This window comes from Oreochromis niloticus, linkage group LG2 (genome assembly GCF_001858045.2).
Source record: "Oreochromis niloticus isolate F11D_XX linkage group LG2, O_niloticus_UMD_NMBU, whole genome shotgun sequence".
NCBI classification, from domain to species: Eukaryota; Metazoa; Chordata; class Actinopteri; order Cichliformes; family Cichlidae; genus Oreochromis; species Oreochromis niloticus.
Window position 1 is genome coordinate 23,873,477 of NC_031966.2, and position 14,095 is coordinate 23,887,571.

At 42.6% G+C, this 14,095-nt stretch overlaps 1 long non-coding RNA gene across 1 annotated transcript in view; it reads right to left on the bottom strand.

Annotated features, from left to right (window-relative positions):
* LOC106098194 (uncharacterized) overlaps window positions 1–14,095 on the bottom strand; it is a 45,826-nt gene that overhangs the window by 23,713 nt on the left and 8,018 nt on the right. The window lies entirely within an intron of this gene.

Sequence of the window (14,095 nt, forward strand, 5' to 3'; positions counted from 1 at the left end):
ACAGAACAGGGCGAGGGTTTTGGGGGAGGGGGTTCGCTGGCGAGAAGTAGAGTGAAGTAATGGGCGAGAGAGGAGAGGGATTAGCTGAGTGACAGAGATGAAGGGATGCTCTTTTGTGTCACCCGTCCTCACTTTCACTCTGTCCATCATTCACTGCGAGCATCATGGGGCGAGTGTGCAGCAGCTGTGCATACCAGCTGTGTGCAAGTAAACGTGTGTGTGCAATTAACTGCTTGCATACATTTCAAAGTCTGTTTATGAACTTGTGCGTATTGTAGGTATTAATTTTCCTTCGGTCACTCTGTCATCATTAATATGCACAGTGTGTCTGTGGACATTGTATGTCTTTTGTGTGTATTGACGGTGTGTATGTGTTATGTGAATCTACATGTGTCTACCTCAAGTTGCCCATCTGGAGCTTCTATGCTGTGCTCCTCAGCCAGCACTCTAATAGCTCCAACAAGCCTGTGGTGGCTCATACAGACACACACACACACAGACACACAGACACACAGACACACACACACACACACACACACACACACACACACAAGAACACACACATGCACACACATGCACACATGAACACATACTTATATAAGTATCTATGCTACCACTGAAAACTACTTATTGAGAAATGTTGCTGTTTTTGAAAGAAACACACATTTGGTTTTAATTAAAATAACATAAAATTGATCAGACATGTACATGGCAATTAATGATTAATGACATAATTATTTATAAATCATTCATAATTTTTAATGGAATATCTATGTAGCTGTGCAAAGGCCCATTTTCAGCAGCCATTGCTTCTCTGTTCCAATGGCACACACTGTTACCGAATGCAAATTTATCATGTTAAAAGGCTAATTGATCATTAGAAAACCCCTTTTCAGCAATGTTAGCACAGCTGAAAACTTTTGCGCTCATTAAAGAAGAAATGCATCTGGCTATTTGAGAGCATTAGCCTTTATGGGTTTGATTATAGTGTCAAAATAGCCAAAAAAAAGTTTATTTTGGGAAAACTGGCAGTGTTCTTGTGCAACCCTATATAAAGAAAGACAGAAAGACTCAAAGAGTGAACCAGAGGAGAGGACAGGAAGGCCAAAGGTAGGCTAAAACAGAAGCAGGCAGAGGGAGGAGCAGTGGACAAACAAGAAAAGAAAGAGCCCTAAAGAGCTAAAGGTTATGAGACACTGAAAGAGTTTGCTGGTGGATGTTAAGTAGTGAGTTGTGGTTTGGTCCAGTGCAGCATTTGGTTGTATTACAGTCTGGCTGTGGCTTGTGTGGGTTGGGCTGCAATGAGTAGGGGGAAAAAAGTAGGTGAATTTGCTCAAAAAACACATATAACAAGTGCTTAATAAACTTATCTTCCAAGTGATTTTCAGCCATGTTGAGGTTGTATAAGTGTCTTGATGAGGCAAATTAAGGTTCACCTCAAGCAGTTCAAATATTTTGAATCATATTTATGTTTGTACAGGTCTGCTGGAGTGAGCATTTTGTCCTACCCAGCTTGCTCCTGGCCCAGCTGTTGGGGCTCCGTTCAGTAGCTGAGTGTCTTTCCAGCTTGCAGGGCCACACTCGGTCCAGGTCCAACAAACTGAGAACTTATTTACATTTGGGGGAAAATACGCCTTTTCAAATATGCCTTACAAGTCACTTCTAGCCAGAGAAATATTTCTACACATGTAAACAGCACAAATTGTCAACTTAACTTTGACGTGATTCTCCTGGATGTGGTGGATTACGCTCAGATTCAAAGCTAGGTTGTTCCAGTTTATCCAACAAAACAGGTCTCTCTTCAACTAGATGTTTATTTGAATCCCACTGGGAAAAGCCAGGTGTTGCCAGTGTACACAGGCCTAATGTGGTTTAGGGAGTTTACCTCAGAGTGCAGACTACAGGTGCTTGTAGGAGTGTGCTGTTGTGCTCTGAAGATAAGATGCTGAGATGGGAGGAGAGCATCTGTTCCAATATGCAATTGATAGATTGATAGATACAGACATACACACATACAAAAAAGCCAACTTTGCCACAGTTACCTGCTCTCTCTTTCTGTTCTTCTGCTCTTTTTCATCGCTCTCTCCCTCCCTCGTCTTCTGTTAATCTGTTCCAGAGCATTGTGATCACATGGAAAAAAAACATAGCAAGTGCACATATTTCCCCCTTAGCCAAGAGTGAAAAAGCACACACAGGGGTGGGGTAGGGTGCATGGGAGGCGGGGTGGGGGTGGTGAGGGGCTGATGAGGAGGGAGGGGGGGAAGCGAAATAAACTGTTTATTCAAAGGCAGCGCTGAGCTCTTTTGTTGTGGTGGGGACCTGTCTTTTATTAGCAGCCTGAAAAGCCTTCAAAGGTTGGAAAGACAGAGGACATGCCAACAGACGAGTGTATACAAGGCAGAGGGAGGGAGGAGGGGATAGGTGGGGTGGGGTGGGGTGGCAGCAAAAGGGGGACGGTGAAGGGGACCAGGCGAAAAGGACATGAATGGGTAGAAAGGTCTCACGGAGGAACTGATGCAGGGTTAAGAACTTGAAATTGTGCCACTGGCATTGAGGACACAGTGCAAAGACCAGAAAGGGGGGGGGGGGTTGCTGGGACAACTCCAGATGTTCAGGCCTGTTCTCATATGTTTGCAGGTTTTACACTGGCAGGACTTTCAGAGAGCCTTGTAACTGATTTTGTCAATGTGTGTGTGTGTGTCTGATGAGGAGGTTAAGAAGAGAATGATGTTTTGAAGAAAAGCTTGATCGTTTAAAAGAAGTTCTGGTGAACTATTTGGGGTGTGTGCCTGTACGTACGCAAATCTGCACACAGTTATGAGATTTTATTTGTCAGTGTGCAGTGTAGTAGCTGTTTGTGTGCATAAACGTGTATGTGTGAAGGAGATGGATGTATTTGGGGATAGCCTGGCGAAGGAGACATTCCCTCATTGCGTAAATTCATCTCTCTTATCTCAACTCTCAAAGTAAACTGTCAATACTGCGTTCTTACCTCTCTCTCTTCTTATCTTTCTCTTTGTCAAAATCAAGTCTTCAAGGGCATATTTTTTTTCTTTCCTTCTCTCTAACCCTGCTTTCCATCTCATCTCCTGAGCATTCAATCTGTTTGTCTACTTTGGAAAAGTGCTGTGAAAGTGATGTGGCCACTATGATCCAACATTAAAGCACTTTGTGTGTCCATGTGTGCGCACACTCAAAATATGCTGATGGAATGAACTGACGGGGGCGTACGTGCATAATCTATTTTAGTTTTGGTGCATTGTGTGTATGCATGTGCATGTCTTTGCACTGTGACCGCTCTTGAAGCTGAATCAAATTGCTCTGCTTTCAATAAGAGTCACAATCAGCAAAGTGGCAGCGAGCAATGACATCACTGCAGCTGGGTCCCCAGCTGGAGCACAGAAAAAACTTTGGCAAGTGCGTGTATGTGAGTGAGTGTGTGTGGACATATATGAGTAACCAGTCTATGCATAGTTTATTTGTAATATGCATATTTCATGCAGTTCGTAAACTCTATGGCAGAGGAAAATGCAAGCCGGTTCATGCCAATAGAGCGACTTTCCTCTCTGGGTTTATGAATATGTGTGCAAGTGTTTGTATGTATATGTATGGCGGCTGAACGTATAAGTGAGATTTCCAAACTCAGTCCTCCCCATCAACCTCTCTGCACATTCTGTGCCTTGTTTCTATTGGAGCAGACGGTGCTGCGGTGAGAAAAACAACAAGAATTTCATCTGTCATTGATTAAACCCATTAACGGCGGTGTCTGATGTCTTTTACACTCATTCCACACACACCGACATGCAGCTGCACTCACAAATACACAAAGTTACATACACACACGCACTGACTCCCCCCACAAAGCACCGCTACCAAGACTACCATACTGTAAGGGACACAACATGGAATATCATCAAGATCCACACCATTACTGTGTGTGTGTCTATGTATGGGTGTTTGTGTGTAGGCGTGTGTGTGTGTTTGTGTTGGGTGTGAATGGATTTTCACACGCTAAGTCATGCAAGCCGGAAAATACTGATCATAAACTTCCAACCAGCATGAAAAACCGACAACCCCACAGAGAGCCAGCACACACACACACATACACACACACACACACACACACACACACACACACACACACACACACACACACACACACGCACACACACAGCTACTGGATGAACAAGCTACTGACTCGATTAACAAACATACACACACGCTTATTATAAAGTGCACTCATATGAGCAAACTGTACGTTCTCACACACACACACACAGACCACAGCCACTGAAAACACTCTGCTACTGAGCATACTGTGCAACCAGACACTCGAAACTCACTAAACAAACGTCTGATGTTGTCACTCTGGTATTTACCATTCCACCACTGTCATTTTATAAGCCAGTCGCACTACTTTGAATACGTAAGCATTGTGATTTTAGCTGTGTGTTGAAAGTACAGCTCACATAATGTGACAGTTATTGGTTGGAAACACAGCTGCAGTGCTACATCTCTGTTTCATTGCAGAAAAAAGGTGAAAACCTTCATGTATTACCTATATGAGATCTATAAATGAAGTGTGATGTAGACTAAACAGAACTCAGAAACTAATGATACAAAAAAAGAAGAACAGATTCATATTCATTGTCTTATTTTATGTGAAAAGACAACTCAGTGTACTGCAGTCCAAATACTGGAATTGTGAATTGAAAACAGTTGTCCTGGGTCCATTTATGGTATATGATAGGATTTTTTTTTTAAAGGTGCAAATAGCCACCATGATATCACCCAGTAGTTTGGAAACTCCATGCCCATCACTGGGATCAAAAGTAAACATCTTAGGATAAAAGAGCAAACTGCTAAGTTTTCAGCAAACATTAGCAAGCTGCTTTGATTGATACTATCTGTCAATCAAAGCAGCCAGTTTTAAAAAGTGAATAATATTAAAGTCTATCCAAAGTATATTTGTCATGAGTGAGAAAATTAGCGATAGAGTTGTTTTTTTGGACCAGTCTGTAATCACCTACCTATGCTGTACATTCTAAAGCCTGCACTGCTGGAAGATATTTGTTTTAAATTCCTCTTTTATGCATTTGTTCATTCATCTTAAAAAGAAACTTTTCGTAAGATTCTTTGCAGTTCTGTGAAAAACTAAGCACACCCTTACAGCTTCCACAGGAATTAAAAAGGTCAGTGGGAGCCAGGTGTTGCTAATCAAAACCACTTGATTAACTTATCATCAGCAAGTGTTAGCAGCCCTATAAAAACAGACATTTTGGCAGGGTGCTGGCCTGGTGTGTTTGTTAGCACACCTAAATACCACAATCTTCCCAGGAGTGGACGTCCCAGCAAATACACTCCAGTGTCAGACAGTGCAATTCTCAGAGAAATTGCAAAAAAGCCAAAAGCTACATCTAAGACTCTACAGGCCTCAGCATGTTAAATGTTAAAGTTCATGACATCACAAATATTAAAAGACTGAACAAGTATGGCTTGTTTGGAAGGAGTTCAAGGAGAAAATCTCCTTTGAAAGAGCCTTTAAGAATTCTTCTGAAAACAACAGGGTAGCAGGGCTTAGGTTTGCAAAGTTGCATCTGAACAAACTTCAAGACTTCTGGAACATTGCCCATTGGAGACATCAAGACCAAAGTCGAGATATGTGCCCATAATGCTCAGTGCTAGATTTGAAGAAAACCATTCATAGTATGAGGACACAAACATCTTCAATCAACTATAAAACATGGCGGTGGAGGGGTGATGATTTGGGCTTGTTTTGCAGCCACAGAATGTGGATGCCATCAGCCATTAAGTGAAACATAAACTTGTCTGTATACCAAAGTATTCCAGAATCATATGTGAGGCCATCTGTCTGGCAGGTAAAGCTTAGCTAAAACTGGACAGGAAAATGATCCCAAGTACAGCATTACAAGGAAAAAAAACTTGACTGCAGGCCTAGTCAAAGTCTACATATCAACACAACTGTAATGCTGTGGTTGGACCATGACAGAGCTATGGATAAATGAATGTTTGCAAAAAAATTGAAGCAATGTTGTAAAGGGTAGTTTTCCAAAATTCTTCCACAAAGATATGAGAGACTGATAAAGCCAAACAAAAACCAATTACTTAAATTTATTGCTGCTAAAGGCGGTTCTGCAAGCTACTGAATCATGGGATGTACTTAGTTTTCCAGGTTAAGGTGGTTTGGATATGTGCAGAGGAGGGTTAGTGGATATACTGAACAAATTATACTGAATATGGAGCTGCCAGGCACGAGGAAAAGAGGAAGACCACAGAGAAGATTTATGGATGTAGTGATGGAGCACATGCAGAGTGTTGATGTGGCAGAAGAGGGATAAAGTGAGATGGAGGCAGATGATCCGCTGTGGTGACCTCTAAAAGCAGCAACTAAAAGAAGAAGTGTAGAGTGAAAACATTCTTTGTTACGTACCTGTATACAGTTTCTTGCAGGTTATTCTCATTTTTCGTTTTCTCAGTAGTGACAAGTTACCCTATTCAACAAAAACCTCTCAAAGATAATCATTGTGCCTATAAAGGCCATGATTTCCATGCTGTGACCCATGGGTTTATATGAAAGCATCTATTTGTTTGATTTCTTTAGCATTTGGTGGCTGTGTGGGAATATTTTTTGGCTTTGGTTAATAGCCAGACTAAAGAATTATATCAAAACAACAAGTCAATTTGATGTTGTTGTTATGTGTTTCTCTGTTCTTTTTCCACTTTCAGTATTTTATCCAATGTGTAGCTGTTTGGGTATTTATAGCCTCTGAAGTTTCCTTTCACTTGGGTCAGCGCAGTTCTCACAGGATCATTAGGGTCCAAAATAGTTCCTTCATAATAAAAATTACTTTCCCCCAACGCGGCTGAATACAGGCTATTGAGCTGAAGAGAATAATTTAACCTAATAGTTGTCTACCAGCTGTCACTACTTGATTCATTCATCTTTTTATTACAGAGGCTAATTGAACCCATGACTTGCACGATACAAAAATAGAGCTCTAAAAACTCAGTTTATTGTCACTACAGTTTAATCCTCCATCAGTCCTTCTTAGCCTTTCAAAGCAGTCAAAGATAATAAAAAATGTATCGTATCATTTGTAACAAACTATGTCAGTGCCCCAGGTAGTTACGCTTTAAACAATAGAATAGATTAGAGTACAATAGAATAGTGCTTAACACAAAGAATAAAGCAGCATAGCAGAAGAGGAGATTTAAGCCAACAACAGAAACCTGAGGGAACAGAGCAGTGATGAGGGATGGCTACCAGAGACACCCAGCAAGTCACATGGGTGTGTGCAAGGCAACGCTAGTGCACTGGGGCCTTATGGAACACACATGGTTACACACACACACACACACACACACACACACACACACACACACACACACACACACACACACACACACGTACAAGCGATGCTCAGTATGTATAAGTATGTGCAGACCCAAGAACAAAACGCTATAAGCACAGCTTTGTTTCAGAACACACTGAACACATAACTTCCTGATTATTGTCATGCATCTCTTCTTTATTTCTATGTTTCTTTGCATTTTTTTTTGTCTATTGTTCTTCCTCAAGCAAATTCCAGAGATCCATCACATTCCATGTTTCCATCACAGGAGACAGCTCCAAGGCCGTGCCGCTCTCCAGAAGTCCACCACTCTGTCCAACACACTCGTCTCACTCCAGAATCCTGTCATGCTCTATAATTTAGCTCTCTCCAGAACACTTTACTTTCCCTGTGACTGTCACTTCCCATACATCATCGTCATTCAGCTCATTTGTCGGGGGTCTAGGAAAAAGGGCTCTGGGTGACTGAGCCGATGTGTCATCAAAATCCTGTCTCAATTTTTCTTCATTGTTCCCACCAATTCTAACACACACACGGGCACACATCAGACCTGTGTTTGAATGGTGAAAGGCAGGTGGGCCTAAATGGAGTGAGAGGCTGAGGAGAGAAAGGGAGAAAGTGACAGAAGCAACAGAGAGAGTGTGAGTGAGGGGAGAGAGCGTGAGAGAAAGAGGAAGAATGAGAAGAAAAGGGAGAATAAAACAACAGGCAAAGTGGGAGAGAAAAAGAGAGGGGAGAAATCCTCCGGAGTGCTTTTTTGCTCCAACGGGACAAAAGGTTACAGCATGACGGGGGTAGGTGTCAGGTGATGTGTGACAAGTCCAAATTAAAGATGACATAATGGTGGGGGCCCGGATGGGGTCCAAACTGGGGGCCGACTGAGAATGAGGGTGGGGGCAGATTGTGGCAACCAAGTTGAGCTGGGCCATGCTGGGTTGGGCTGGGCTGGGCCTGGGCAGCAGGGGGCTACCCTGCAGGCTACTCCATATGGAATGTGTTAGCCTAGCGATTGCTAATGAAATGCAGGCTGACGTCAGGTAGACACCCACCCATTGTTTTTGCTGCTTAATTTGTTATAATATTTGTCTTACAAATGATGATTTTTGCCAGGACAAAGGAAGAATAAGACAATAATGAAAAGAAGGTGTGCAAAGGGTATTAGAGTAAGAGCTTAAAGGGGGCTTTAGCATTCACATTACAGTTTGGGAAAAGCTTGGGGTCTTAGCATAAGTGCTAACACAAGAAGGGCTAGGGCCTCAGCTGTCTAAGTGGGAGGTATAGTGACCGGAGGACTAGTATGGGTGGGTGCGCTGGAAAGGGAGGGACTGCTGTAAGACTATGTGTTAATTGCATATGGAAGTTTTTAGCATAAACAAACATTTCTGCATTACTCACAACAATTAGTTTCTGGAATGCATCATTCATGCCTGCTTCAGCAGCTGCCTGCCTATTTTATGCATCCTCATTTACACTCCTACCTTAAGTGTTATTTTTTATAATTTGCACTCTCTTCCTCTCCTTTCTTCCCCATTCACTCTCTTTCCAACATGCAGAGAAGTATTCCTAAAACAGAGTCTGTGGAGGAAGTTTAAGAATGTTTTTTTTTATCATTATTATTATTATTATTCCAAAAGCAGTTCTGCTGTAATTGCCTGCCACCTGGGCATCTGGAAGAAGTCACAGATAGCCAGAGTGAAGGCAATGCAGACAGAGAGGAAGGAACTGTGGATGGAAAGAATGAAAGAAATGACAAAACAAAGATGAACAAATGGAGACTGCGGAAAGACCAGAAAAGGAGAGAGATTAATGGTAAAAGAGGACAGATGATGGAAAGTGTGTGCTATGCCCCCTCGCTCTTTCTTTTTCTCTCCGACTCTGACATGTCAATTTGAAGGTGCTTTATTGGCATGAGTAATGATGGGAGGTGTTGCCAGGGTAATTACATAGCACATTAAAGGGTTTCATAAACATTACAGTTCCTCCTCTGCCCAGTGGCAAGGCTAAAGAGGCAGGGAAAGGGAAAAAACAGAATGGGAGAAATGGACCCACTGAGCAGGAGTTGAAGCAGAACAAAGGAGAGCAGAGCAGAGGAGAAGGGAAGAGTAAAGGGCACTTACTGAAAACAAGGGGGAGGAAGAGAAAAGGGAGGAGTGTGGAAGACATGAACAGAAAAAGATGACAGGAGTGAAGGTTACCATGCTCATGGATTCCATCACTGAGCATCTGAACATGAAACGGGAAGAAAAAAAAACAGCCACGCCACATCAGCGTCCAACACAAACCACAGCTGCAATTCACATCACAGTGAATGGGAAGCAGGAGAACTCTCTTACACACATTTCAGCCATGGAACGTACAACTTTATGCATACCCCTGTTGACACAATCTTTTCATATAACCAGTAACCATTCACACTATAGCCACAAACCCCACGCGCTCAGCTGTGCACAGGCTGTCACTGAGGGTCATGGCACACTCCCTCAACCAAACACACACAACCACAAGGACCATAATTAAACAAACATCCACCCAGTCGCAGAGCATTGCATATTTATGTAAAACATCATTGGTCAAAAGCAATTAACTTGTACATCCTCGCAGAGCACACAAAACAGCCCCAGCTGCGTCACAGAGTGCAGTGCCACTCCTGTCGTACATCTCGCCACTTGATTTTTATTAGTTTATCTTGTAGTTTTGTAGCATATATCGCTAGTTTTGGACATCACTGGCAATTTAAATGTTCAGCTGTTCCTTGTTGTTGATGAAATTCATTTCAGCCTCCAGTTTAATCCTATTGGGATGGTCAAACGTTTTTGAATAGTTGGCCTCTGGTATGAGGTTCTGTCATGAGTTCCTTATGTTATTGATATATGATCCAGGTGCATAAAGATGGCGCCTTCCAAGTTTGATGTCTTTATGTATTTGTTTTGTTTTGTTTTGTTTTGTTATGTTTTTTTTTTTCACATACCACTTCATCAGTGCAAAATATCCAAACTTCAACAAGTGGTCTTGCCAGATGGCACCAAGGCAATGATGAGACAGTCCCGCTGCTGGATTTGATATGTTTCTGGATATACTGTAGAGGCAGCGTTATGCTCTTTGTTAATCAAGGTACACATGTTTTGTATTATTACGTACTTTGTCAAAGCTCATTCAGAATAATGACAATAAACCACTAAATAACTTACATAATTAAAACTGTACTGCTGACCAGAATACAGGTGTCTGAGAAACTCAACTACCTGAGCACAATTCACTCTGTAGGACTAGGACTTGGCCTAACAGTGACAAGATAGATTGCGTGAATAATTACCCTGACATGAGTCCAAAGCAGCATCAAACCCTCCAACTTGAAAGTGTCAAAGTAAAGTTATTCCAGTGCCTCAGCTGGGCTATGTATAGAGACAACAGCTGCAATGGATTCTGAGATGGAGCGGAGTAAACGTTCATATTCACTGGATTAATCTTCCTAAGCAAGAGAAGGGAGCAGGCTGTGCACCACCAACATCGCTGCTAATAAAAACAATATTTTGCTCTTCTCTTCATCTCAGCCATGGCTCGCTATTGCTCTCCACTAATTAATTCCTGCTCTTGCTTAGTTGCAGCTGTCGATTCTCTCATCTTGCAGATGCAGACAAGTGGCGAACAGGTTCTCATTTCAAAGCCAGGCACACTGTACACATTCCTTGACTTTGCATGGGCCCCCTGTCATCAAAGGGCCTTTATTAAGTGTCTCATACATTTACACATTGGGGAACAGTTTAAACTTGGCCCATGATTAACAGAGTAGGGATATCTATACCAGAAACCAATGTTAGGCTGACATCTCAACATCTGATGTGAAGTTTAGGGTCCATGTCTGCAGGTATTAATCAAAGCCACAAGTCTTCTTCTCCCTTTTGAGATCCCACATACACACAGGCCTGATCCCTCTTCACATGCTAACATATACAGCCCATATCTTATAGACAAAGTTAATTGGACACAATCCACTGCACTTGACACATCTGAAATTTCCAAGTCCGCACAGTATGTCACCAGAATGATGGATTGCATTTATACTGTTCAAAGTTTTCAAAATGTCTAGCGCTTTGGAATAAACAGCAGGGGGACAATATTGCATGCCTGCCAACTTGTCTTTGCCTATATCTAAACCAAACTATTTCACTCCCTCTCCACACCTCCACACATGTATGCACAACTGCAATAATGAGTCAACAACTGGCCTGCGGCTCAGAACCCTCTGAGCTCTGCATTAGGTTGTACTCCAGTCACCCATAACATTGAATCCTGCATGATGACCTTGGGGTCAGGGCAGAATGCCCTCATATAATGAGAGTGCTGTTTGGGGATTTGTTGGACTGTGATAGAGAAAGGGCGAGCGCACGCAATGCACCCTGGGTCTTTGTCTGGGTGCTGACGGTATTGACGAGCGCTGATCGATGTTAATTGCTTGACAGAATGACCATATTGACCAGGCTCCCTGGAAGAAGCCTGCAGGCCCAGTCAAAGAGAAAGAGAAAAATACGAAGAGAGAGCTGGGCCCAGACCTACAGCAGCTACAGGGCCCCAGACTCACACCAACACAAACACACACGGGTCTCATTCACTTTAATGAGTCACGAGAGGAGCACAAAGGCATAACGTCCATCAATGCCAAGTCTATTCAACACAACAGAGGGTATATGCAAAAAATATCTGGTGTCCTGGTGAGTGCTGCTTTGGTTCTGTTTATGCACATGGGAGCACATGCACATGTACATGTATGAACAATGTGTGTGACAAAGCTGGGCTGCAAAGTAAGATGGTTTTTGGGCTATTGGGAAATGGGAAAGGTACATCCATGTATCTGAGGATGTTTGTGCATACAAGTTTGTGTGTCTTAGTTAAGGATCAATAAGCAGGAGCTGCAGAGGCAAAGACATGGGCAATCAATATGCTGGCTGCAAACAGAGGGAGGGACAGAGTGAGCAGATAAAAAAAAAAAACAGCCAGAGAGATTAAAGAGAGAGATAGGTCAGGCAGAAAATGAATGGGCAAAAGAAAGGTGACAGAAGGAGAGAAGAGCAAAGAAAAGGTCTGGTTGGCTTCATGTGACTTTTGTTATTTTAAAGGTTGTCGATGTAGGTTTTTTATTTCAGCGGCATGCAAAGGTAACGTACATTGATGTAACTGCTTATTGTGAAGACTGGCCTTAATTTTTTATTCTTTTTAAAGCGCCTAACATACAGGAAGTTCCTAACAATATAAACATAGTTTAAAGCCTATTGCGTGAAAGACAATGTAAATAAAAGTGAAATTAAGACAATGCAAAGTTCTGGGGGACACCAAAGTCTAGTCTTAAAACGCGGATTTTGAGTAATGACTAAAATTGTTCTTTTATGTCAACATTTCTGATGTCAGAACAGAGGGGCAGGTCCAAAGTTTGAGAACATACAGACATACAGAGCTCCATCTGCCTTGGTCCCTGACGTGAAAGGACAACATAAAATCGTCCCAGTGTCTGATGAGTGAAGGTATCAAACCTGAAAAAACTGGGGAACATACCCCAGATTTGCCTTCTACTGCCTTTTAGTTGTCTTTTGTTTTTCTCTTTGCACCCAGTTTGTACTGATGACCTAAGATACAGTATTGCTCTTTTCCAATAGATCATTTGTGTAGCATAAATTTCATTTCACAATGTGAACCTTTGGAAAAATCTGTTACTACAAAATACAAATCTCCTTCTACTGTTAAGCCAAAAGGCCTACTACGCTTAGGCTTTTTTTATACTGTAAATGAATAGAGCTGAGCTACTCTGCCTGCTTTTTCTTACTTCAAGATGTGCTATAGTTCCTGCTCTGAACCCTTCCATCTGGGCTTAAGAGTACCAGACAGGCCCATACCTCATCACCAAAATGTGGTTCAAATCCCTCTTCACAACATTTACACTCGTGTCCCTTGCAGCATTGTGGTGAGTGGTGAAAAAGAGCCCAGACACAGGTGCAAAGACAGAGAGAGCCAGTAGTAGGAAAGAAGGCCAGAGGCTTGTCTATGGAGCATGACTGGAAAGGCATTCAACCACAGTCAACCCCTACCCAGCCCAGCTCAACTCTGTCCAGTTGCAGAAGTCTCTGCATGTGTGTGTGATTTGAAAGTAGCCTACAATGTTGAAAAGAATAAGCCTGCACTTGGAGCCAAGATAAGTGTCCCTGATGTATAAAGCCAACACCCACCAACCTCTGTTGCACACACACAGATACAGACACACACAAGGATAAATTTACTCTGTCTCTCTATTATTTCCCTATGTGTGTGTGTGTGTGTGTGTGTGTGTGTGTGTGTGTGTGTGTGTGTGTGTGTGTGTGTGTGTGTGAAAGGTATGGCAGGAGTGTTGTGTTGGCTTGGCTGACCGTCTGCGGTTGTGCGGCGGTGAGAGGGAGTTTTGGGAGCGCAGAGCGGGCGTTGCTGCCGAAATCCCTGAGAAATGTTCGTTTTGGATCCGTGTCCGTGCTTACATACCGCCCTCCCGACTGTCTCTCATTCTCCGTTTCATTTTTCCTTCTTAAGGTTTAACTTAAAAGTTATGAAATTGGGAGTCAAAATACATCACTTGAAAGTGCGGCGACTCTGAAGGGTGTGTGAACGCGTGCGCGTGTTTGAGCGAGAATAAGAGAGAGAGAGAGAGAGAGAGAGAGAGAGAGAGAGAGATGGTGCTCTGCCCTCTCCACCTTACAACCTTT